This window comes from Macaca mulatta, chromosome 8, assembly GCF_049350105.2.
Source record: "Macaca mulatta isolate MMU2019108-1 chromosome 8, T2T-MMU8v2.0, whole genome shotgun sequence".
Taxonomy (NCBI): Eukaryota; Metazoa; Chordata; class Mammalia; order Primates; family Cercopithecidae; genus Macaca; species Macaca mulatta.
This window is the reverse complement of record NC_133413.1, coordinates 89715585-89741551: the sequence shown is the minus strand read 5'-3', so window position 1 is coordinate 89741551 and position 25967 is coordinate 89715585. Positions and strand designations below refer to the sequence as shown.

At 35.7% G+C, this 25967-nt stretch overlaps 1 long non-coding RNA gene across 1 annotated transcript in view; it reads right to left on the bottom strand.

Annotated features, from left to right (window-relative positions):
• Positions 1–3315: 3315 nt before the first annotated feature.
• Positions 3316–25967, bottom strand: part of LOC114680419 (uncharacterized) — a 137294-nt gene continuing 114642 nt past the window's right edge. The window contains exons 2-4 of the long non-coding RNA XR_013396919.1: positions 19990–20063; positions 11889–11957; positions 3316–5635 (exon numbers count right to left, since the gene is read on the bottom strand). This is a non-coding gene — a long non-coding RNA (uncharacterized LOC114680419). The remainder of the gene's footprint in view (positions 5636–11888; positions 11958–19989; positions 20064–25967) is intronic.

Below are 25967 nucleotides of genomic sequence, written 5' to 3'. Positions count from 1 at the left end.
AGTGATAGTCACAGTTCAGGTGAAAATCTAGTTAAGTCATACTTTCTGTGACAAAATTATGAACATTTATGAACAACAAGAAATGCTAAGCAATTGTCTTAGGTTGCCATTCGGTAGACGCAGAGGAGGAAATGAGAGAGAAGTATGTGAATAGTTATCACAAATATTTTAGTTCTGGCCAATTGATAGATTTGGAAGTATTTCTTATTGTATTAAAAGTAAGTGAATAAATGAATGAAAACAACAGACTATTCCACAGATAAATAATCATAGTGAATTATGAACCATGGAATATGATTAATTCAATTTTGTTTCCCTGGATTATAAGAGGGAAAGGAAAGAGTTGTTGCATTTACATGCATAATGCCCAAATAGTGGGTTTATAGCCTCAGTTCATTTATTAAATTAAAATAACACACAAAAATGTTGCTTGAAATGTGTATACAAATAATTCATTAAATGAATATTTTATTTTTCTAATCATTTATTTTTGCAAGTCAGAAATCTGCAACATCTAAAATTTATCATTAAAGATCTGGTCAGTCAACTCATTCTTAAAGAATGCTATTATCCTTTTCTTCTCCTGTTCAACTTTATACTAGGGTTTATTGCCTCTTAAATGTTAATACACCTGTATTCGGATTATTAAGTTTGGAAAGTATTCACCATCATTCCTAATCATCTCAATTCATATGGGATTCCCTGCTAACAGTCTCAATTACAAACATGTTTACTATTCATGTGACCATTTATTTTACTTTCCCCTACATTATTCAGTATTATTTCAACATTCAAAAGGAGATAGTTTTGTTGACATGTTGACCCACAGAGTAGTCAAAATATCAAACAAAAGTAACATTTAAAATAAAACTAGATTTTACTGGTGTGTGTGTGTGTGTGAGAGAGAGAGAGAGAGAGAGAGAGACAGACAGAGAGAGAGAGAGAGAGAGACTTTGCTGAATAAGAGAAGAAAAATTTCCTTGGGGTGGCATGTTTACATATACAAAACTTACTTTTTGCAGTCATTTCCCATGGTAGTAAAGTTTACCTGTAATTCTAGAGTTAGTATATCTAATATCAGTAGATTGTATATCACATTGTACATGTGCTTCAGGGTTGACCTCAAAGAGACATCTGTAATAAGACATTGCCATTCTCAGTGTAACTATTTCATATACGAATTTGCCTTACATCTTCTCAGTAGGCCAATTTGGATTTTATTTTTCTCCCCCTCTCTATCTGTTCTTTCATTTCACAACTAGCCATGGACGATCCTTTTGTTTTTTCTTTTATGTTTTTTTTCTTCTTTCCTTTCTTTCCTATTTTGTCTGTTCCTCCTTTCTTTCTTTCTTATAGTTTTTACAAGTCGGCCAATTTCCATCTTATTTCCGTTTAAAATAATTTGGCCTCTGTTATTTCCAAACCTTTTAAAATAAGTTGAAATAAAAATATTTATAAAGATCATTTGCTTCCAGAAATCTGCTACTGAGAGGGTAATTCTGGTTTTTCATTCTAAGCTGAGGGCAGGGTGGTTAACATCACCTGTTGAGAAAAATTGAGGTTGCCTAATAAACCAGCCAAATTAGCCTACAAAAAAAATTGATTGAACTGATGTCAAGTGGGTTAGATAATGAGAATTAACCAAGTTTTACAACTTGTTTTATAGTTGTGTTTTAATGCTTGTTTATAAATGTGCACGTTGTGTGTATGCAGCATGCCTGGTTTTTAGTGCTGGTCTTACCTGTCCTTACTAGCTGGAAGGACTTAGGCAGCCATTTAGCATTCTAGTCTTCAGTAGACTCAGCTAAAAAATGGCAGATTTAAGTTGGATTTTTAAGATTATTTAGTTTGAGAATTCTGTATTTCTTTTTTTTTTCTTTTTTTTTTTTTTTGAGACGGAGTCTCGCTCTGTCCCCCAGGTTGGAGTGCAGTGGCGCGATCTCGACTCACTGCAAGCTCCGCCTCCCCGGTTCGCTTTCTGTATTTCTTCATAGACATAACTCATGTGCTATTTTATCTTCCTACAGGGTTATGTGTCTATGTGATTGAAAAGTTGATTCCAAACTGTTATATTAATGCTTTGCATAGTTCTTCCTAAAAATAATCTCTAAATAAATCAGTGATGTTCAGTGGTTGTAGACTTTTGGCTGTGTATTTTTATGCTTTGGCACAGCATAGTAATAATCTACTGCATGATAAAACCAAGAGTCAAAATCTGAATGTCACTGTAATTTTTTTTTGAAATGGCAACAAATGGTATAGAAATGTGTTCAGCAGCTCAGTGAAAGAATAGATAATGGAAAAATACCCAATTATCATTGAGAGGGGGCTGCACTGGATCTCTCTGGAGAGGAAATAGCCAAGCATAACCATTATAACTTAGCTGGATGGCATGAAATACATACAGACTTTTAGCGCCACAGGAATCATTCGAAGGCTGAAAGCTGTCAGGTTTAATGGCTCTAAGTGAATAGGTGAGAATGAAACTCCCTGAACCAGTTGAAATAGCTTCACAAACAATTCCATTTCTCTCTGATATTTATGTTTGATAGGCAGAAAAAGTTGTTTCTTCTGAGAAAAAGAAGAAGCTTCATGCCTCAGGTTGAAAGGCGTCATTTTAGAGCTTGACATTTAAAACATAAACCCAGCGGGAAAAATGTAAAGTAGAAAACAAATGTGCTGAAGGATAACACAATTGAGCATTTCCACCCGAACTATTTTGGCCGTGAAGACAATCCATTTACTGAAATAGAGTGAGATCAGTAAGTGATATGGAGAGGGAGCTGAGGTTTGACCATGAAGTGTATATATATATGTGTATATATACATACACATATGTACACATGTGTATACATATACACATATGTATACATACATATGTATACGTATATACATACGTATACATATAATATATACATATATTTCACTTCCTGGGTTCAAGCAATTCTTCTGCCTAAGCCTCCTGAGTAGCTGGGACTACAGGCAAGCCCCTCTACGGCCGGCTAATTTTTGTATTTTTAGTAGAGACGGGATTTCACCATATTGGCCAGGTTGGTCTCGAATCCCTGACCTTGTGATCCATCCGCCTTGGCCTCCGTATAATATAATACAGTATAATACGTATAATATAATACGCATATGTATACATATGTATGTATTCATATGTGTATATGTGTATATATATGTATATACACACATATACATAAACCTTCTGGTAATATGGACTCAGAAAGGTTAAAGAAAATGACCAATAAACCAGGAAAAAGAACAGAAGCACAATTTTTGACATTGGCACAAATTAGATCACACAATAGATTGTTTTAAGATAAATCTAATTTTTATTGCATATATACTGAAGCATACAGTTAGAACTTGTTTCTTTCATAAGCTTCCAGTTTCTCTTCCTGATCCCTAACATATTGGTAAAAACCATTAGCCATAGCTAAGAAAGAGTCATCTTTTGGTTCAATCCGAAAGCATTTTTGGAATAAACATAATTAGATTACAATATATAGAAAACAGCTCAATAAATTGTTACAATGTTAACACACTCATATAAATACCACCCAGATAAAGAAATATAACATTACTAGGATTACAGAAGTACTCCCCAGATACCTTCCAGGCAGGACATTCCCACCTCTGCTATCTACTGACTCTTAACAGATTAGATTTGCTTATCTTAATTCAAGATAACAATATGATTCATATTGTTATTCATATTGCTTAACAATATGATTAATACATATCGTTACATGTAATAGTATATTTTCATTCTTTCTAATATTTTATTTTATGAATATATTACAATTTATTTATTTGTTCTATTTTAATGCTGATAAACATATGAGCTGTATCAGTTGTGGACTACTATGAATAATGCAGCTGTGACCATTCTTTCACATATGGAATATTACTTCTGCATTCCATTGCTCAAAGCACTTACAGGTATAGAGCGGATTCAAAAGGAGGGACAATAACCAACTTGTGTGTGTATAGAGAAGGACGGAAGTATTTGTGGCAATCATACCACATGAGGCTTTTGAAAATTCTACTCAACTTCTCAGTCACTCAGTCACCAATATAGATTACTCAAATGGTTTACAGGAAAAAAAGTGATGGCCAGCATTGCCTTCCCTTTTCTCTTAGAGACTTGGCCCCTTAAGTTTTCATGGGATTTCTAACTCTCAGATGCCTTCAGATAGTTTTTAAAACATTTTTTCCACCTCTTCTAGGTCTGCTTTGTTTAAAACTAGCTATTATGCCTACTACATTTGAACATTTACTTTGAACATTATAATGTTCAAAGTAAAACAATGGGGATTTTTCTTAATGGGATAATCATGTGTCACTCACTTGCTCCAAATGCTTTAATGACTTCCTATCATTAACGTTGAGATCCAATGTTTTAACATGTCCTTTGAAATAGTGAATGGTTTGACCGCTGCCTAATTCTCGTCAAGAAAATGTCCACCAGAACAGTTAAATAGGCAAGGAGACTTTATTCAAGGCTATTGCAATAGGGGAGAGAGATTGAACTCAACTCAGCTGACACAAAAGGCGGTAGAGTTTTAAGCACTGGAATAATCTAGTGGGAAAGTACTGAAGGACATTAGGGAGGAGGTTGGTTAATGTGATTAGGCCATCTCTGCTTGGTAATGGTCTCTGTTTGCTTTAGGCTCCCAGCTTCTCACAGAGACTGGGAAATGGTGCACTATCTCCTTCAATGATTGCATTTCAAAAGGATGGCTCTGAGATCCTTGAGAAGGACTTTTCTGAGTGGTAGACGATTTGCATTTCAAAGGGTCTCCCCAAAATTTTTAATTATAAGTTTTCTAAGGTAAGTATTCTAAGAAAGGAAGATCAGGGGCCTATAGTCAGGAAGAAACCTGTCTAAAGTTTAATCAAGTTCAAGGAAATAGTAAGGCTCTCCTGGTCACTCTCCAGCTTCATTTTCATCACTTCAGGTTGTTCCCTGCTTCTCTAGCTCTTTCCCAGTCAACTCAGCAGGATGCCTTGATATGCAATTCTATCTTAAACACTTTTTGCAAATCCCTTTGGCCTTCTACTCTGACTTGTGTTTCTACTTGAATGACATTTCCTAGAAAGGCTTTTTTGGACCCACCAATTTAAATTAGGTAGTCTTATTTTAGATATAGATATGAACATAGATATATACACGCTTAAATGTAAAATTATTTGGCTACATTTCCTTATTTAGCAGTACTCAGTGAAGGCAGGGATCATCTTTATTCAACATCTAGCATATTGTGTGATATACAGAAAGCATAAAATAATTCCTTAATAAAAAGAGCTTCAAGTCTCATTACCTCAGCCAGGTGATCAGGGTCCACATCAGTGGTCGTAAGTCATGTTGATGGTATGTACCCTTGGGATGATGTGATGAGAAGGGCTCTTTACCTCTGTGGTCTTCCTTCCCAAAACTCATAACCCCAGTCTAATAATAAGAACAACTTTGACAAATCTCAATTGAGAAATAGTCTACAGAATACTTGGCCAGTACATCTCAAAACTGTCAAGGTTATCAAACAAAAAAGTGTGAAAAACTGTCACAACTAAGAGGAACCTAAAAAGATATGATAATTAAATATAATATGCTATCCTGGATGGGATCCTAGAACAGAAAAAGGACATTAGGTTAAAACCAAGCAAATCTGAATAAAGCACAGACTTTAGTTAATAACCCTGTATCAATGTTGGCTCACTAACTGTGATAAATGTATTATACTAATTTAAGATATTAATAGAAAGGAAAAGTAGGCAAAGGAAGTGTCTGTAGTATATTTCTAACTTTTCTATAAATTAAAAATAATTCTAAAATAAAAAGTTTATTTAAAAAGTACTTGTCTTAACTCAGTTGCTTCCACATAAATGTTTACTGAGCATACACCTGTACCGTAGAGATATAGAAAGGTTATAAGTTATTCAAACTGGGATGGAGTTTAAGGATTTCATGATCCCATTTTTTTTTTCATTTTATTCACAAAGAATCTAAGATACAAGGGCATTAAATGACTTTCTCAAATTATATAGCCATCAAATGCTATATTTAAGACTGGACCCTAGATATCCTCACTTTCTTTCCAGTGCTTTTTCTGTTATAACTTTCTGCCTCCTGAGATAAAAACTACTTCCTTGAATAGATAACACAGTTTGTTTGGGCCCATTCATAAAATTCTGTAAATGCAATGACTGTTTAGCAACTTACATTTTTGACAATTTCTTCAATGTTAATTTCAAGCGATGTCACCAAAATGCAAAATTATATCAGGGAGAGTCTATATCATCTCTTTTGGACGTATTCTGTGAAGGGATACATTGTTTAAACAATGGGAAACCTGATCAAACTGGCTTAAAGAAATAAGAAAAATTTATCTCACATAGCACCCTATTTAGAGGTAGCATGGTTTATGGTTCCAGAATTGGTTGATTGCATGGAACAAGGAGAACTTTCTCAGCAGCACAATCATCTGACTTCTCCAACATGTCTCATTGGCTGTACATGTGCTAAATGCCACTTGAAAACTAATCACTGACAAAAGGAATAAGGGAATGTAATCAGCATAATATGTTTTAGTTAAGATTCAACTTCTGGGCCTTGAAGGGGGCACAAACTTCAGTCTTTCCTCAGGTATATGACCACATATATAACATACACACACATACACAAACACACACACTCACTCTCTCTTTCTGTATCTTTCTCCCTTTCTCCCTTTCCATATATGGAGTTTTACTACTTATAACTTTATCTCACACACACACACACACACACACACACACACTCCTACTATCTGGTTGTATTATAGTGACCCTAGAGTAACTGTGTGAGGTAAAAAGAACATTTATCACAATAGGTGCTATACAGATTTAACTCAAATTTTGCTAAGGAAATTCATTCTCTCAGTTGGAAATATAAATAAAATTTCATTTTTTAATAAAAATGGAACCAATATAAAAATTCTAATTAAAGCACTATGTTAATAAGCCATTAATTGCTGGTTCACAAAAATATATGACAACGAAAATTTTTCTGTGATAGGTTAACTTAATGAAAGTTTTCTAATAGTTAAAATGAATATCAACATTGTACTTAAGAATATGGTCTCTGCAGCCTTATTGCCCAGAATCAAAACCTGTCTTTGCCAATTAATTGTTGTGTATCCTTTGACAAATTGCTTAATCTCCCTGTGCCTCTGTCTCTTTATCAGCTAAAAGGAGATAATAATAGCACGTATCTCATAGGGTGGTCGTGGTTGTGAACATGAAATGAAATTATACAGGGAAAGTACTTACAATAGTGCCTAGCAGAGAGTATGCCTTCAATACATGTTAGCTCCTGTTGTTATAATTTAGTGATATATTTTTTGAGACATTTACACTTTTCCTTTTATTCCATTTTACCTACACATTTTATGTAGTTTAATTTATTTAGAGAGCAAACTCAAAATTATCTAAGACATTATACTTCAGAATAAAAAGGGATCAAAAGAAAATAAATTCTAAAATATTTTAAATTCTTTATTATGACACAAGTTTCAAAGAGTAATGTTTTAGAAGCTTGAAAAATAGTAAAAATGATTGAATTAGCTTTTTTTAGAATAAAATTACATTGACAAAATTTGAAAGTAAACTATATCCTTAAGAGTACGTTCTTTGTTGCCCAATCCCCCCAAATGGGATGATACATATTATAATCCCCAACATTTCTCTTTATGCCTTACAGATGTTATTCACCTCTACATTTTTATGGGAATGGATTAAGGGGAATTTAGGAAGGTGTGAAGGCTGTACCTACTATAATTAATTTCTTAATATGAAAGAATATGTGGGAAGGTAAGTCAGCATAGTCATTATTCACACACGGTGGATGAATATTGTGGGGACGACAGTCCTGATATATGGTAGTGATTTGGAAACTGGTTCCCACCTCACCTTCAAGAGGTCTGATGCACAAAGTGTTGCTGCCCTGATTCAGTCCTCAGACCTGTGTTTTGGGATTAGCAAAATATTTGATGGAGGCTGCTGTCAGCAATGGATCAAGAGGCTGATATTGAGTTGAGTGATGAGAATCTCTGGAGTACTTTGATGATTACCTAGGAGCTTTGCTAAAAAGATTTTGAGCTCTAGGGTCAGATCTAGACAGATATGAGTCACCATTTCAGCAGGGTGAAGCTTGATAGCAGTTAGGAGTTCTGGGTCTGCCCTCAAACTGCCTGGGGTTGAATCCTGGCTTCACTCATCCCTTTCAAGTTGCATCGACCTTGGCAAATCACTTGAAACATCTATGCTTCAATATCCTCATCTGATTTAAAATAATAATATCTACTTAATAGGGATACAATGGGTAAGTAAAGTAGTGGCTATCTTTCTCTCTAGATAGCTATCATTTCTCTATCTATCTATCTATCTATCTATCTATCTATCTATCTATCTAAACTGAGATTAATGCCTGGCACACAGTAAGCATCCAGTGTCTATTACCATTATTTTTACAAAAGCTCCCATCACATGTCCATTTCTTCTAGAAACCTCAAAGAAGTGAAAGTTTATGGATGTTGGGATCTCAAAGGCTCTCTCCCTGAGAAGACGGGAAAAGTAAATACTGCCACGGTATCCATTTACATGGAGTCTTCCACAAGTCTAATGAAATGCTCTCCTTTTTCAAGCCTATCTCATTTTGGTTCTTTTAATTTACCCTAAAATATAAGACAGAACTATAATATATTTATATCAGATGCTTAATCATTGGGAGATTTAACACAAAACCTGACTTGTGTAAAGGCTTCCACCTGAGTTACTAACACAGCATTGTGATTTAGTGCTGTGTTACCCTGGATCAGCAGGGTGAGAGAGGAAACTCAGCATTCTCAATGGACTAGCTGTCAAGTCATTGACTGCCCTGTCCAAATTGACCTTTAGGGGCCAGGCATTAAAGCACTGTGGTGTGATAATGTCTTCTGTTCTTTTCCATGAGTAAGATGATTTAATATTTGAAATAGAATGATCTTGAGAAAGGCTATTCTAGCTGGAATTTTGTGCCCAGGACAAAGAGGCAGGCAAGGCAGATACAAAGAAATTGTTTTCTATTAGTAAGGAACAAACTGACTTTAATTAATATAAGAAAATTAGTTTTAATAATCATACTGTGCTTATATGAAGGTAGGAAATTATATATCCATTTAACCATATCCAAAATTAGACACACTAAATGAGCAAGCATTTCTAATCACAGGATGCTATAGGATAAAAACAAAATTCTGTATAGCATTTTATGCTTACATTGTTAGTTTTTTTTTGACTTTATAAATATTGAAGATGAGGCAAAGCTTCTAACTACCTACTGCTGTAAATGATGGCAATCAATTACTGAAAAGTAGATGGGGTCATCTGCAAAGGGGCTAGAGAAGATCAATACAGTCTCCTAGCAACAGAGCTGCATGCTGCAAGATCCTGCAGCCATCTGGGGCCCTTCAATTCCTGACCTGGCCCAATAAGTCAAGGCAGGGTCACTCTGTATTTCTTTAATGCTAACTCAGAGTACATACTTCCCAAAGACAAAAGCATCCATATTTATCAAATAAATATGAGGAGGATTGAGCACCTAATGTACAACAGAGAGCTAATAAAATTATATTTGTGGCAAACAATATTTGATTTGACCTAGATAGCACCATGCAAACTATAATTGGAGGTACAAAGAAAATCAGCTGCAATTGCTCAGCAAATTCAAATCACAGGTCAAATCACAGGCATTAATATAATATGGGAATCATCAGGCTTTGAGACTGGTAGTGTTTATTTTTGTTTGTTATTTTAATCACAATTGATCTTTTTATATGATGATCAAATCCAAAACTGACAAGTTACTTGACTGGGTAAACTATTTCACATCTTGGTGGCTTGATTTCCTCATCTGTATAATGAGTATAAGAATAGTGTTCTAAGTACTAAATTAATGTATGCAGAGGGCTTATAAAAATACATGTCATATAGTTAGCACAATAAATGTTAGTTTCCATGATTATCTTCACGAATAATTGCTGTTATATAAGCTAATTTCATTAACTAACTTTATAAATGTTTCCTGGGAGACTACTCTGTCAGGAATTACTCTCAACCTGGGTTCCATAGCAGTGAGCATGAGACAAAATCCCCGTTTTTATGGAGGTTATGTTTCTGAGATCAAGTCCATTAATTCTGACATAAGGCACTTGGAATGAATGTCTTAAAATTTTGGGTTTCTACAATGAGCAAAATAATACAAAGAAGGCTGCAAGTAGGGCCAGTAGTATCCACCACAATTTTAGTCAGTTGTAGTTTACTTCAAAGAGAATATTAGGCAAAAACAATGAAAATGGGAGTCAAATGTCCTTCAATCTTGTGCACAAGCAATTACTTTTATGATGTGATTTGAAGGGCACTGTTGAAAGACCTGAGGCTTCCAAACCTTCCTTCAACTTTGATATTCTTATTATTAGAATTTCATTAGTTCAGTATAAAAATTATAATTCTTGGAACCCACTTGCAATACATCGACTTTTCTAGAAAGAATGACAAATATTAAGCCCTAATTATCCATTAGTAAAGTGTGAAGGTCAGCCTACCTATCACCTAGCAAGGCTGTCACCTAGGAAGTTACTGAGAACAACTAGAGAAACAAGTTAAAATGAGATTAGACTCAGAAGAAGGAAAATAGTTTTCCCTAATGATGGGAAGAGCACTTTTCTGAGCATTGTAGAGGAGGCCCCTCAGCAGCCTGGGGTGGCTGTGAGTACCTGAAAACAGGAGAATGAAGGCACTCATAATGCAGAGAATAGTGAGTGGCATTCCTCACCTTACTTCCTAAAACCAAGCAAAACAAGACCAGCAGGAGAAAGAACATATTCCACTGATTCTTGTTACAGAATTCCTGTTTCTCTTTGTTATTTACCCACTCTGTAACCCTGAGAAAGTTGTTTAACTTCTCTGAGACTTATTATCTTCACTTCTAAAATGGCAATGACAATATTTATTTTGCAAGACTCTCATAAAGATCAAATAAGATAATATATGTAGAGCTTGGTTCATGTAATATGCATGTAATACATGAAATAATGACAAAGATATTAATTTTGTAATTGTCATCATTATCTTAGAGTATAAATGCCCATAAAACAGGAAGGGAAGATGTTCTGGTTTCTCATGCCATTAAAGTACCCATGCAACGGACTGAATGGTCATGTTCCCCCCAAATTCATATGTTGAAATCCTCACCCCACAAGATGATGGTATTAAGAGGCAGGGGTGCTGGGAGATGATTAGATGATGGGGATAAAGCCCTCATAAATGGGGTTAGTGCCCTTATAACAGAGACCCCAGAGAGATCCCTCATCCCTTCCACCATGTGAAGACATAGTCAGACAATGGCTGTCTATAAAGAAGAAGGTTCTCACTAGATACTGAATGTGCTGGTTCCTTGATCTTTGACTTCTCAAACCTTCAGAACCATGAGAAATAAATTTCTGTTGTTTATAAGCCACGCAGTCTGTGGTATTTTGTTATAGCAGCCCAAACAGACTATCTAGTAGAGTGCAACATGATGTTGGGTGCATATTAATAATATATATTATTTACAGTTAACCCTTGAACAATTAGGGGATTAAGAGAACTGACTCCCCAGTAGTCAAAAATCCATGTATAACTTTTGACTCCTCCAGAACTTAACTACCAAGAGCCTATTGATGACCGGGAGGTATAGCAATAACATAGTCAATTAACACATAGTTTGTATGTTGTATTATTATATATTATATTTTTATAATAAAGTAAGCTAGAGTAAAGAAAATGTTACTAAGAACATCACATGGGAGAGAAAATATACTTACTATTCAGTAGGTGGAAGTGGATCATCATAAAGGTCTTCATCATCTTTATCTTTTCATTGAATAGGCTGGCTAAGGAAGAGGAGAAAGATAAGGAGTTGGTCTTACTGTCTTATAGGTGGCAGAGGCAGAAGAAAATTCACATGTAAGTGGGCCCACATAGTTTAAATCTATATTGTTCAAGGGTAAACTGTATATTGTTTATACATATATACATATATTTATAATTGTATTTATATATTTATATTTTTATAAGATTTTATATATAAAATTTTATACATGTATGACATAAAATGTGTATACATAACATACATTATATATACACATATATAATGTACACATATATACCCATAATGTAATATATATAATATAATGGGTATATATGTATAAGTACATATATAAACACACATACACACGTACCCATGGCTTCCAACCAATATGTGACTACGTGAGTGTGAGTGCATGCATTGTGCCTAGTACTGTGCAGGATATCATGAAGAATGCAAAAAAGGTACAAGATGATCATTGCTCTCAAGTGATTTGCAAACTAGATGGTGAGACAAAAGATGAATGAAAAAAAATGGATTGGATAAGGGCAAGAACTAAAGAAAGAATTTCCAGGTTGGGAACAGTATAATTCAGGCCAGTCAATGGGATGTATAGAAAACCAGCCAGAGAACAACATAAGCCAGAGAATGAATAGGAGTGAGAGAAATGGCTTGAATCTTTGGTATGGAGCCAGGTATGGGGGTGGGGTGGGGCTTAAGAAATGATGGCAAAATTTCATTCATCATTCATTCATCACTCTGCCACAGCCAGAAATACTGGACACATTTACAAAAATGGAATGTAAGGCTCTGAGATTTTTGAGAATAGCAAACACTGGCAAAGCACTGACAATGATAGAAATCATATGTTACACATACCCTAGGAAATAAGCCATAGCAAAAATGGTTCTTATTTTCCTGCAAATTCATGTCATCATTTCATATCAAAACAATCATTTTCAAGAAAAAAAGAGATCATGGAAAAGAGTTATATTTGGCAATATTATAGTTGCCTTTACTTTTTTCTCTACCCTTATATATTGATTTCCAAATAGAGTTGACAAATGCAAATTGCAAACATATCGAGGCATTTCATAAACATCAGACACACTTCCAGGGCAGCTCAGAGCCAAATGCAGAGCCAAAAGTCTGGCAAATAAAATGTGAAATCACACTTAGGACAGATGATAGCCCAAAACTACTTTATTATTATTATTATTATTACTATTTTTGCAGACTTGATGATCCTACATTGTGGATCCTACATTGATCCTACATTGTGCCACAATGTGATGATTCACATTGTGAATACTTACTCTGAAGTTAAAGGAAGTCAGTTCACACCTCAGTGTTTGATCTGCCCACCTTAGGCAGATGGGAGACAGAACTGTACACTCTGATTCCACATGAGCGAAGACGTGTGATAAATAAGAAAATAATTTTAATGGAGTTGAACATGAGCCCATCTCAAGTCCTCCTGGCTTGAGAAGGGTAGGCATATCACAAGATCTTACTGATTGTGTTCAGGGACCAGAGGCATTGTTTGGAAAGACAAAGGTATCTACCAAGGCCATGGAATAACAGACAGAACTAATTGTGCTTTACCCTCAGCAACAAACTTTACTTGTTTTGCTCCAGTCTCTTGGCTTAGAAGTGGAGTTAAAGTAAATAGTAATAAAATTGAGAATTTATATTTTGGGGATTATTTGATCTGTATTATCTATATCTGTTTCTACAAATATATAACAACCATTTAAAATAATTCAAAGCATAGACAAGAAATTAGAGGAAATGACATTGACTTTTTTCCAAAGGGAGAGAATTTTAAACATGATAAAATTCAATGAAAAATCTATCATTTAATACTTAATTTTATTAAAGATTTAACATCACTCATAGAAATATGGGATAAAAAATAGGAGACACTATCTTAATGTGATATGGGGTTTATGAGCACATGTTGGAGATTGGTTGGGAGTATTTTCCTTAATCATTGAGGCTCATAAATTTATGATTCATTTTACTCATTATTGGACTGCAGTAAAAGGCCCATACTATGTTATTTTTCCCAAAGAAGAAAATACTACTTTCTCACTCATTTATCCTCAGCAAATAATTATTGAGCAATAGGCATTGTATGATTTTGAGAATGTTGCACAACTTGGCCTGTTTTAAGAATTTCTGTTGACTGCCATTAGCTGAAATCCTGCAAAAGTGAGTGACCCTGTGGGCAGACATGGTATTAAGCATTTTAGCTCCTGGGAGCCTGTCCAGATTTTCTCCCAGGCCTCTGTCCTGATGTAGGCCCCCCACACCCTTCCCTATCACCTTGGACACTTGATATTTGGTGTGAAATTTATTATCTTAAGATTTAACATTAACAAAATCACCAGCAACGTATCAATGATAGAATGAGAGATGGTGATTTTGTTGGTAGAAAGAGAAACTGATAGAGTAGCAAAAAAGAAAAAAAATGTCTGAAATGTATGACAGTGAGGACAGGATAAACAAGGGCTGGGTAAACAAAAGGCAAAAGTAATTTTGATATAAGCATAGAGTATCTAATATCGAAAGTACATGATAGAGATTAGGAAACAGAAAAAGAGAGAGAGAGAGAGATTCTTCTCTTCCTCGTTCTTTAAAAAACTAAATATTAACTCAGATTTCATTAGCATATATTACAATCTCTCCCCAGCAACAGCGTCTCATTGGTCACTCAGTTTCCATGTAATTCCATAAAATCCAAGCCTGCTTTATGCCTGAACACAGAGCCCCACTAGGCCTTTCTTGTTAAGATAAGCAGAAGAAATAGCTTGAGGGGACAGCAGTAGGACCAATTTCTTTTCCCAGTTAGGGCCTAATGATCTTCCCTAAGGGTCTACCTTATCAAAAATATCCAGATAGAACAATCTCTTTCCTCCAATTAAGCTCTAATTTTTTGAAGTAAGATCAATAAAACATTACTGAGATTTTGCTTGCCTAAAATATGAACATGAGCATGTGTAAACTCAATCCTAAATTGCAGAGACACATATGGAGAAAATGTCTTTGGGCAAAATCTCCCAGGACCTCCTAGAAAGCCAAATTTGATGTCAGGCAGGACTTCATAGAACTGCCTGTCTATTAGGGCTTAATTGTCAGCATGTTGAAAAGAGATTTCTAATTTTAAATTACAGATTTACCTATAAGGAGATTGTATGACATAAAGTAAAAAATGACACTATAGAAGTTATAAAGGAAACAATTTCAATGTCACACTAAGTTGTTAAATTTTACTGAAAAGACAAGCAAAATGCTATATCATTCAATAGAGACTGCTCAGGATTTCGCACACATTTTATCCATTCCACGTGCCGTGAGAATGCCCAAACGGCTGCAGCTTTTGCAAAATGCACTGTCCCTGATATTTTGAGTAAGATTTTACTGCCTGGCATGTGTCTATCCTCTTGTCTCTTTGTCATTTACTCTCTCAAGACTGCAGTGTTCACAGAAGGAGTTTAAATTGAACACATGTTTTAAGGTAAGTGAACAACGTTATGCAAAATCTAACATTTCCTTTTCTTGTGATGCATGATTTCTCCTTGCACAGTGGGTGTCCTTGAATTTGTGTCAAGCAAAATATTCCTGTTAGTGTCCTATCTCTGTGGAGATGACGGCAAACTACACACTGGCACAGTATTTGCTAAATTTATAAGCAAAAAAAAACTGTCCACAGAAGGAAGACATCCTCACTCTCACCCATTCTAGTAGAACATCTGAAAAGAGAATTAGGATAGTGCCAAGATGGCATTAGAAGACATAGATTATAGCAATTCTATGTGTTGTCAAATTCTCTACAAAATGCATCTTCCAACAAAAATCTATGCCACTGCAGCCTTAGGATCTGAATATTACTATTATGAAAATAGGGAATTATTTTACATTGTTGTTCTGGTTTTTAGAGACAATAAAATATGACATTTTCTCTTTTCCTAGGAACTGACAATAGGGACATGACCTCACAGTGTTTTCACTTTGCTTTGCGTATAACTTGGTTTCCACTTCTCATAGAACAGAGTGATAGAAAGCATATGTAGTCTGAAGGTTATGTTGACCTCAATTTTCAATAAGTGGACAACAATAAAAGATTTTGGAGTCATGGAGGTGGCAGCTATTCCTCATATGTACATGTGGAACTGATTTTAATCCTCACTTCTCTGGTCTGGGTCACAGTTCTGTTGTTTCTATTTGTTCAATAAACATTGATTGAATATTTACTATGCTCCAAGCATGCATGGCCTACTGGGAGTAAGCAGAAGAATATTAACCCTTCCCTCTCAGAGTTTTTAGGGTCCACAGTTGTACTCATCAATAAATTCATGACGGTAGGAGGTAGAGAAAAACAAGCACAAGGCCCAGAAAAAGGTGCTTACATCTGGAGTGAGGTTTGTAGCAGGAGGCTGTCTGCTCACTGTGAGAAGTACTGTGGGAAAGGCTGAAGTTGGTGTTAGGATCTATAATCACTCTTCAGAGAATGTACTCACACCTACATTCACCACTGAGTGGCTACCATGTGTTCTGAGAAACAAAAAAAATTGTAATCTGAGGAATGCAGGCCCTTTTAAGTTATCAGGACCAGAGAGACATTAAAAATGTGATAGCAAGTCACTTCCTTCTCCCTTGAGCTAAATAATTACCTCTTGACATCACTTGCTATGTGAACTCTAGACTAACTGATGCCAAGTAGCCATAAAATGCCATACCCTGGATGCCATAACTCATACCCCATTGTTCAACAATGTGTAGCCAATCATAACCACGATTACTTTTGTAAATCAGTGAGAACTTCCATCAAATAACTTTGTAACAACCCACTCCTTGCTTCTTGTGGTCTAGGCTGAAGGGGCAGCCGTCATCATGGTAAGTTCTTTCTCAAGTGATGGTAGAAATGCAAAAGGGAAAGTGGAAACTCTGGGGAGTCTCTTTATTTTTATTTTTATTTTTTGAGAAGGAGTCTCGCTGTCACCGGGCTGGAGTGCAGTGGAGCGATCTTGGCTCACTGCAACCTCTGCCTCCCGGGTTCTAGCGATTATCCTGCCTCAGCCTTCTGAGTAGCTGGGATTACAGGCGCCCACCACCACGCCCAGCTAACTTTTGTATTTTTAGTAGAGATGGGGTTTCACCAAGTTGGCCAGGATGGTCTCTATCTCTTGACTTCACGATCCTCCCGCCTCCCAAAAGTGCTGGGATTACAGCCGTGAGCCACCGCGCCCAGCCCCCTTGGGATCTCTTAAGTCTTAGTCTCAGTCCAGTGCTCTTTCATTTCAGCCATGTTCCATTGACTAGAGTCAGTCATGTCGATGAATCCAAATTCAAGGAGCTCTGAGTGCACTATGATTTTTGTGTGAGCATCAGCAAAGTTACATGTGAAAGATATGGATAGAGAGGACAATTAAGAATTGGAGCCAGTATTTCAATTTAACCTCTGAAATTGTCACGAGATGTCTCAAAAGAATCAAGGATTTCAGAAGATAAAGGAAAATCATGGTCAAAGTGATGAGGGAAATGAATGTTAAACCTTGAATTTTATATGAGGTTAAACTAATATTGACACAGTAAGTACAAACTGAAGATGTTATCAGGAATAAAGAATTCATAAAAATTGAACATACAAATTTCTTCTTGGAAAATAGTCTTTGAAGAAGCATAGCAAGAGAACGAATAAATACAGAAAAACTATAAGGAAAATAGAATAGAGCAATACATCAGTACATTTTATTAATGCTTAAATAACTAAGAATCGAATATGTAAAATGTGTGTCCATATGATCTACAATAAAAGTCTAAAAGTGTTGCACAATTGACCTCTCTGTGATAAAAATATTTCTTATTTGTACCGTTCAATGTAGAAGTCATTAGTAACATGGAACCATTAATCACTTGAAGTGTGGTTGGTGAGACTGAGAAACTAAATTTTAAATTTTATTTAATTAAAATAATTTAAAGATTCACGTGTGGCTAGGGGCATTGTTTTGGAAAGCACAAGAGTTATTTGGCAGTGGGAAGTGAAAGTAGCACCAAGAGAATAAATGGAGGTGACGATGTGCTGTGATCTTTGTCTTAATCCTTAATGATGCGAATATTGATACGTTTAATATATTGGTAAGTGAATGGAAATATATGCACAGGATTTAATAAGTAACCCAAAATGGAAGAGCATGTGATATGGTTTGTATGATTGTTGCTTCTAAATCTTATGTTGAAATGTCACCTCCAATGTTATAGGTGGGGTGTAGTGGGAAGTATTGGATCATGGGAATGGAACTCTCATGGATGGATTGGTGTCTTCCCCAAGGTAATAAGTGAGTTCTTGCTCTGTTAGTTCTCATGAGAGCTGGTTGTTTAAAAGTCTGGGCTTTCTTCCTGCTCTCTCTTGCTCCTGCTCTCTGTGTGTGACATGCTTGCTCTTTTCCCTTCCTCCATGATTGGAAGTTCCTACAGCCTGCACAACCATGAGCCAGTTAAGTCTCTTTTCTTTATAAATGGCCCAGTCTCAGGTATTTCTTTATAGTAATGGAAGAATGGACTAACACAGCATGTATAAAATACAAACCCATAGAGGAAAAATCTCCAGTGGAAAAAAAAGGGAAAGTAGAAGTCAAATAAGTATGATAAATGGAAAATATGAACTAAGGTGTAGAAGTAAGTCTAATTTTAATAGTGGTTATAATAATTCTGGAGAGGTAAAATGAACCAAAAAAATCATATTGGATTAAAAACTATGTGGTCCTCAAAACAAAAGGAAGCATAAACACTGACCAAAAGGGGTGGAAAAGGTTAATATTATTGTAGCCTCTCCATTTAAATAACTATTTGAAATAGAAAAAGTTATAAGGAAAGATTTTAACTTCTGCCCTCATAAAGAAATATTCCCAATATTCCGAACAAATGATATATTGCTAGTTTTTCTGGCTTCCCAGCCTCTCAATTCTCTTTCTACATTTGATTGATCATCTTTCACTGTATGACAGAAAGCCATCCTAATATACAAGCATACAATGCCAGTTACTTACTCCTCAATTTCTCCTTGAGTTCTGCCTATTTGTACACCCACACATAGGTTTTCTCAGTCTTCGACTGAGAAGGTGGGAATGTAAAGAAGCAAGACCTGTGGTATGCATTCTGGAGACAGGTAACAGAGGTTACATCAAGTTTTGAGAGCCAATAGTGGCAGCAGTTCCTGTGGCAACATCCATTCTTTGTCCAGCTGTGGTTGAATCAGCAATACAAGCTTTAGAATCTCTTTCAAGATGCAATGGTGTTCAGGGAGATTTTTCTCATATCCTTAAACTTGGTTCTCTGACTTATCTTTTTGCTTTTCCCTTTGACTGTTCTCAACACTCCAGCATTAAGATTCTGTAAACTATTCAACATTCTTTAATGTAGTTTTGTGCTTAAATCAGTCATGGTTGGCTTCTGTTTCTTGCAACCAAAACTGCCTATAATATGACAGACTAATAATATCAGAAAATGGTTTTTCTTTCAATATTTCAAATGGCAGATATGGACTGCCATATTTGCGAAGTGAGAGAAGTACTTGTGTTTTTTATTTCTTGTGTCTGAGTAAGATGCAATGGAGGGTTTCATGAAAACTACATTTATTGTTCTACAATGGACCTCTTCTCCAACTGCCAATGTTTTCATTTCTTTTAGAAAAATGTATATTCTGGAAGGCTTAAAATTCATGTAAGCCTCATTATTGCAGAATGCCAGGGAAGTCCTATTTGAGAGAAAGCCTATGTATACCTTGAAAAATGTTGCTTTTCTCAGCAAAGGTATTTTGTTGAGCAATTTGCTACCCTTTAAAAATCAATGGAAAAACAATTATATTTATATTACAGTCCTATTTTGCAGAATAAAGCTTAGTAATGGAAACTGTCCTGAGTAAAGTAGTTAGGCCTACTCACCACGTGGAATCTGTAAAACCTGTCATTTCATTTGGAAGGGGTAAAAGCACCATTTAGAGAGGCTGTTCATAGAAGATCAATGAAGATTAAGTAATAGGTCATTTTACAAACCTGCTTCCCTCCTGTGCTAGTTTAACAAGGAAAGGAACTGCATAAATTGCTTCACTTTACTAGGCCTTCTCATCCTGAAAAAAACAAACACAGAAACGAAATAAAAATGGGATTAGATTGGATTTGAATATGGCTAAATTCACAATTTCTTTAACTATTGTACACCTATCATAGTATACTCTAGAGCCCTTTAAATTTGGATTCACCCACATGACTGACTTTAGTCCATGAAATGTAGTTGAAATGACAGTCTGAGAGTAGGACTTAAGAGACCTCCAGGGTTTCTACTTTCCCTTTTGCATTTCTGCCAGCACCAGAGAGAGTTTGCCATGGCTGCTGCTGCCCCTTCAGTTCACAATAGGAACTACTGATATTATTCAATACTGGTAAAGCTGTGGAGAAACAGTCATTTCCATATGGTGTTGGTAGGAGTGCCAAGGTTTTCAATTGTTTCAGATAGTAATTGTTGTGATCTATTAATATATTTACACTATTTCTGGCTAGTAATTTCTTCTCTAGGAATTTATCTTACAGAAACTTTGCCACAGGTGAAAAAAGATGTAATAGATCTTTAATATATATACTGTATATATAATATTACAGAGCTCTTATAAAGAATGAAGTAGATCTATAGTTACTTAAGAATAAATATATTCACAATATGGTGTTAAATACAAGTGCAGGTACAAAACATACACTATGCTATGATCTATTTTTCTGTATTATTTGATAAAGTTAGATTTCTAACCGCTATTTAAAAGAATTTATTTCAGGCTCAGGGGTACATCAGGGATTTGTTACATGGGTAAACTCGTGTCATGGAGTTTTGTTGTACAGATTATTTTGTCACCCAGGTACTAAGCCTACTACCCAATAGTTACTTTTTTTGTTCTTCTCCCTCCTCCCATCCTCTACCCTCAAGCAGGCCCCAGTGTCTGTTGTTTCCCTCTTGTGTCCATGTGTTCTCATCACTTAGCTCCCACTTATAAGTGAGAACACGCAGTACTTGCTTTTCTGTTCCTGCATTAGTTTGCTACAGATGATGACCTCCAGCTCCATCCATGTTCCTGCAAAAAACATGCTCTCATTCTTTGTTTAATGGTTGTATTATGGCTGTATATGTATCATATATTCTTTATCCAGTCTACTATTGATGGGCATTAGGTTGATTTGGGTCTTTGCTGTTGTGAATAGTGCTGCAATAAACAGACATGTGCATGTGTCTTTATGGTGGAATAATCTATATTTCTTTGAGTATATAGTCAGTAATGCGATTGTTGGGTCAGATGGTAGTTATGTTTTTAGCTTTTCGAGGAATTGCCACACTGCTTTTTACAATGGTTGAACTGATTTACACTCTAACTGCTATTTTTTTAATTCTGTGAAAATGGCTTGAATTAATTTCTGCCAAATTTGGGGAAAATGGCCAATACAAAATTTGGAGGATATGATTTTTAAAAAGCTGTTCAAGACAACCAAAATTATGTTTTGAAAGATGGCTGTTGGTGAGGAGCACTTTGGAGAGAGAAGTAGTCACTAATCAGAACAGGTACTGTCATTGATTTGGTATGATGTAATTGATGGTGTAATATTATTTATAAAAATCAGAAATTGAAAAGAACTCAAATATTGATTTACTGACAAATGAATAAACAAAATTTGGTGTATCCATACAATGGAATGTTATTTGGTATTAAAAATAATCAAATACTGATCAACTTGCTTCAACACGGATAAACCTTGAAAATATTATGCCACCATGAAAGAAACCAGTTATGAAAGACCATATACTGTATAACTCCACTTATATGAAGTGTCCAGAATACTCATATTGATAAAGGCAGAGAATAGTTTAATGGTTGCCTGGAGAGGGACAGGAATGGGGACATAACTGCTAATGGGGATGAGGTTTCTTGTGATTGTGATAGTTGCACAAGTCTGTGAATATACTTAAAACCATTGAACTGTACACCCTAAAGGGGAATGTTCATGGTATGTGAATTGTATCTCAATAAGGCTGTTGAAGAAGAAGAAAAGGAAATATGAGGAGGAGGAGAAGAGAAGGCAGTGGTGGTGGGTGATATTGGTATCACTACTGGAAAACTGATTGTTCACATAGTTTCTGAGTCAAAGTCAGTTCACAGACCTGCAGCCTGTGATTAAAAGAGAAGCCAGGTTATGTTAAGGAAAACTCAAAAGGTTCAGTAATATTCCACTGATCTTTCCTCAAAGGGTACTGCCATTTGCTGAATAACCTTTCTCTAGGAAAAGATGAATATCTAGGCTTCCTGAAAATAGACACAATACTAAGTTAATTCTGATTCGCTAAGACCCAAACCACATTTAGTCTTATAGAGAGATTGGTGTCTTATAGAGGCTATGTGACAAATGATGTGTTGGCCCTTCTGTTGTCAATACACTGATGATATAATATCAATATCTTGCTTAGCTATATCATGTTGAAAGCTGGAACACACCAGTAAATTTGGGAAACACTAAAATCCAGACTTCTTTTCTTTCTCCCTCCCTTCCTCCATTTCCTTTTTCTCCCTCTCTCCTTATCTGTCTCTCTCGTTCTCTCTCTGTCTTTGTCTTCCTTCTGTTTTTCTTTCTGAGATAGAGTGGTTAAGCATTTATCATTATATTGCTGGATAAGCATCATCAGTCAGAGGGTATTTATATTTATAAGGCAGAAACAACCATATACACTCATACTGTTGCTCCAGAGCTATGTTAACTCTTCTGCTGTCTTAATACATTTCACAATGACTTCAATTGCTCCAACATTATATTTAACATATAAAGATCCTTAGACCCATTGAGGAGAAAGTGGCAAGCACCTGCATGGTCAAGTAAGACAAATACATATCAGAGAGTTTAAGACAGACCTAATGAATATTCAGGTTCCTGCTACTTTGCTGGTATCTTTAGAAGTCCAGTGTTTTGGAGCTCATCAGAACGTCTTTTCTGAGGTTGAGGACAAGTTTTTGTACCTACAACTCCTATTATTACCGGCATCACTATGAATGTAGCAAGAAGCTTCCAGGATTTGGAAGTAACATATATTGCACTTTCATATATGGATAGGGTCCATTTATTGGCAACAAGAAAAGCTGACAGTTTTGAGGCCCTTGAGTAAGGAAAAGCTCCGCATTATGTTTGAGCACCAGTATAATTACCCATGTTACTTGGACCCTATGATCTAGCATATTAGTGGTATTTGTGGTAGGTAATGATGATGTTTGGAGTTTCTGGCAAGCTCCATGGCAGATACCTAAGATTATGTAGTAAAGCCATGTTCTCATCAGGGAACTAACGTCCATTGGAAAATACATTTCCCAGTTTATTTTAGACCCTGGTAGAGATTAAGTGCCTGACCACAGAACCCCAGATGATTATATAAACTGAGCTTCTCATCATAAAGTAGGTATTATCAGATAAGTTTGGTAGGAATATCAGCAATTTGTTGTATAACATAAACATTACATTTGGCATTAAACTGAAGGAGGTCCAGAAGGCATGGATAAATTGAAGGAACAGATAATCTAGACTCCTAGGTTACCTCTTTCTTTTGCATGATATTATCATCTCAGCTCATACTTTTGAGCTCATGGGGGATTACTTTTATCAAAATGTGAAGGAGAAAAGGACTCAGACTTCTTTTACAAATGGGTTCGTGTTACATGTTTAGATGAGGAAGAAACTGTAGTTGTTTCATTACAGCTTAATTCAGGAAGTGAAATCTTTTCAGTAGTTAGAACTGTAGACAATACAGTCAATCAACCACTTTGTATGAAGAAACATGGGGCCTGAAGTATGAATAAATACTGGGTCCTGGGCAGTACTGATTGCTTCCCTGGTGAGTCACTGAACTGAAAGGCATGTGATAGTAGGGTCTTGTAAAAGGTGTGTAGTGATATACGAGAGAAGTACAAAATACATGAACTACCACCTCTCCCATTATTCTGAAGGAGAGAGCATTTATTATGGAGGAGAATATCTAACATAATTGGACCAGATGACCTATCCTGTGGATATTAGCTATCCTGTGTCTCCAACCACTTCAGTGTTTCCCCAGGCAGTCCATAACTAGACCAGAGTGGCCATTAAAATAGAAATGCAGACTGCACATGAGTGTAGGTATAATTGTTCTTTTTCAATTAGGTTAATCTGGATACTGCCTCTCCTGAGTGCCCAACATGCCCGCAGCAGAGACTAACACAAACCATTGACTGATATGATGTCACTTCTAGAAATGACAAGCCAGCCACCTATCTGACTACTATAGAAGAGGCTGCAATTTGGCTTTCACAGAATAATATGTATTTCGGACTCAGGTTTGCTGTCTTTGCCAGTAATAGATTTCACAATACCTTACTTATCATCACATTATTCTAGGAAATATTGTCTGAACAAGGGACCAATTTTATATCAAAAAAGTATGGCAACAATATCATGATCATAAAATTCACTGGCTTACCTAGTACTTTATTGCTTAGAAGTAGCCAGTCTAATAGAATTTTAGGTTGGCTCAATTGAAAGCTCACGTACAGCACCAGCACTAGCACAGTCTTCTGTGGAATTGAGGAGCATATCCTCTAGTATACCATACATGCATTGAAACAACATTGACTGTGTGGCACAACAGTTACTGTAACATTGTGCTCCCCTAGAACTTTGAACCAAAAAGAGTAAGTAGGAGTGGCCCCTTTCACCATCACATCTAGAACTTATTCAGACAATTTTTGCTTCCTATGCTCATGATATTAGGCATGACTAGGATGAAGCCTGTGGTTCCAGACAAGAAATATTTTCATCAGGGAATGTCGTAATTCCCACTGAGTTGGGTTCTGTGACTATTACTACAGGCCCTGAAGACAGTGAATAAGAAAGCCAAAAAGAAGATAATTCACTGCCTGGAATAATCAATAATGATTACCAAAATGAATTGGGGTTGTTACTCTACCACAGGGGTAAGATTGTATATGTTTGAGACAGGGGAAATTCCCTGGGATGATTTTAGTATCATGATGCTGGGTAATAACTGCTAATGGGCATTTGCAGCAATTGCAACCCAACATGGGCAGAAAAAGGAAAGGTTTACCCATATTGAAGATACAAGCCTAGCCATAAGCAGATTGAAATTGAAACTGGACCTCTTCCTTACGCCATATACAAACATCAACTCAAGATGGATTAAAGACTTAAATATAAAACCTAAAACTAAAAAAATCCTGGAAGATAACCTAGGAAATAGCATTGTGGACATAAGACCTGGCAAATATTTCATGATAAAGATGCTAAAAGCAATTGCAACAAAAGCAAAAATTGACAAACGGGGCCTAATTAAACCAAAGACCTTCTATACAGCAAAATAAACTATCAATAGATTAAACAGACAACCTATAGAATTAGAGAAAATGTTTGCAAACTGTATCTGACGAAGTTATCTAATATCCAGAATCTATAAAAAAACTTAAATAAATTAACAAGCAAAACACAAGCAACCACATAAAAAATGCAGGCAAAGACCATGAACAGACACTTTTCAAAAGAAGACATACATGCACTTAAAAAGCATATGAAAAGATGTTCAATGTCACTAATCATTAGATAAATGCAAATCAAAACCACGGTGAGATACCATCCCATAACAGTCCGAATGGCTCCTATTAAAGAGTCAAAAAATAGATGCTGATGAGATTGTGGAGAAAAAAATAATATTTATATACTACCAGTGGGAATGTAAATCATTTTAGCCATTGTGGAAAGCAGTTTGGTAATTTCTTAAAGAATGCAAAACAGAATTACCATTTGACCAAGCAATCCCATTATTGGGTATATATCCAAAGGAATATGAATTGTTCTACCATAAAGACACATGTATGCATATATTCATGGCAGCACTATTCATAATAGCAAGGATGTGGGATCAGTGTAAATTCCCATCAACAGTAGGCAGCATGAAGAAAATGTGT